The sequence below is a fragment of the Bos indicus genome, chromosome 25 (assembly GCF_029378745.1).
Source record: "Bos indicus isolate NIAB-ARS_2022 breed Sahiwal x Tharparkar chromosome 25, NIAB-ARS_B.indTharparkar_mat_pri_1.0, whole genome shotgun sequence".
Lineage (NCBI taxonomy): Eukaryota > Metazoa > Chordata > Mammalia > Artiodactyla > Bovidae > Bos > Bos indicus.
The window spans coordinates 32202089-32203472 of NC_091784.1; the positions used below are offsets into that span (position 1 = coordinate 32202089).

Genomic DNA, 1384 nt, shown 5'->3' on the forward strand with positions numbered 1-1384 from the left:
TCCCCTGCCTTGGAAGCATGGAGTTTTAACCACTGGACTCCTAGGAAAGTCCCTCGTATAGTTTTAATTTTTATTCTTTGAAAGTTCCTTAGGATAAAGGGATATTATGGAACTTTAAGATGGTTCGTGATATGTATTGCCAAGAGGTGATACCAGTTTGTATGAATACCCGCAGTGTGTGGGGACTGCTGTACCACCGTGCTGTAATACTGGGTAGTTTCTGAAGTTCCTCTAAGGATATGAGTATAAGACACATTGTTTGAGAGGGCATTTCTTTGATTACAAGCAAAATTGGATGTTTTCCCACATGCTTGTATACTAGCAGTATCTCTGTTTTTATGAATTGTCTTATCCACTTCTCTGTTAGTTTACTGGGGACTTCATGTTTTGGTATCAATATGTATAAGCAAGCATATTGATAATAATAAGCACAACATAGGCATGAAAATTTGCTGCAAAGATTTTCTCTAGATGATATTTGCCCTTTGATTTTAGTTATACTAATTCTGTCCGATGGTTGTTTTTTTCTATGATGTACAAAGTGACCATCTATCATAATTTCTTTCAACATAACTTATAAAGTGATCATCCCCTGTGCTCTCTTCATTAGGACATCTGCTAAAATGGGAACAACATAGAGAAGAGCGGCCCCTGTGCAAGGATAAATTCATAAAGTATTTTATATTTTTTGTGGCAAAGATTCAGACACAACTTAAGAGACTGAATAACAACAACAAATGGCATAAGAATTATATCTCAGTGAAGCTGTTACCAAAAACCTCCACAAAAACCAAAAAACCAAACATGTTTTTCCCTCTAAAGCATTATGGTAAAACAAGTTTCATAGGGAGAATTTTATTTAAGCTTTTCATATCCATATTTACCTGTGATGTGTGATTGTGTGCTCAGTTTAACTCTGCAATCCCATGGACTGTAGCCCTGCTAGGCTCCTTTGTCCATAGGATTTCCCAGGCAAGAATACTGGAGTGGGTTGCCATTTGCTTCTCCAGGGGATCTTCTCTAACCAGGGACTGAACCCGTGTCTCTTGCATTGGCAGACAGATTCTTTACCACTGAGCCACCAGGGAAGCCCCTCATTTGTGATATGTGCTTATAATTTTCTTTTTGTGTGTTTTATTATTATCAGACTTTAGGAAGAAGATAATGCTTGCTTAATGGATCTTAAAGTAGTCTTACCTCTTTTTGCATTCTGGATGTTTTATACAATATCGAAACCATCTGTTTCTTAAAAGGATGAAAATTGTTCTGGTGGAAACATTGGGACAAGCTGCATTTTTTTATTGTTATCAAATAATTTCTTCAATTTCTTACTTGCTTATTATTCTTTTCTGATGTATATTTCTTGAGTTATTTTTAGTAATCT

The 1384-nt window shown here is 36.0% G+C and overlaps 1 pseudogene; it reads left to right on the plus strand.

Annotated features, from left to right (window-relative positions):
• The first annotated feature begins 596 nt into the window (after nucleotides 1–596).
• LOC139179847 (U6 spliceosomal RNA) lies at nucleotides 597–689 on the plus strand (annotated as a pseudogene).
• Nucleotides 690–1384: the final 695 nt, after the last annotated feature.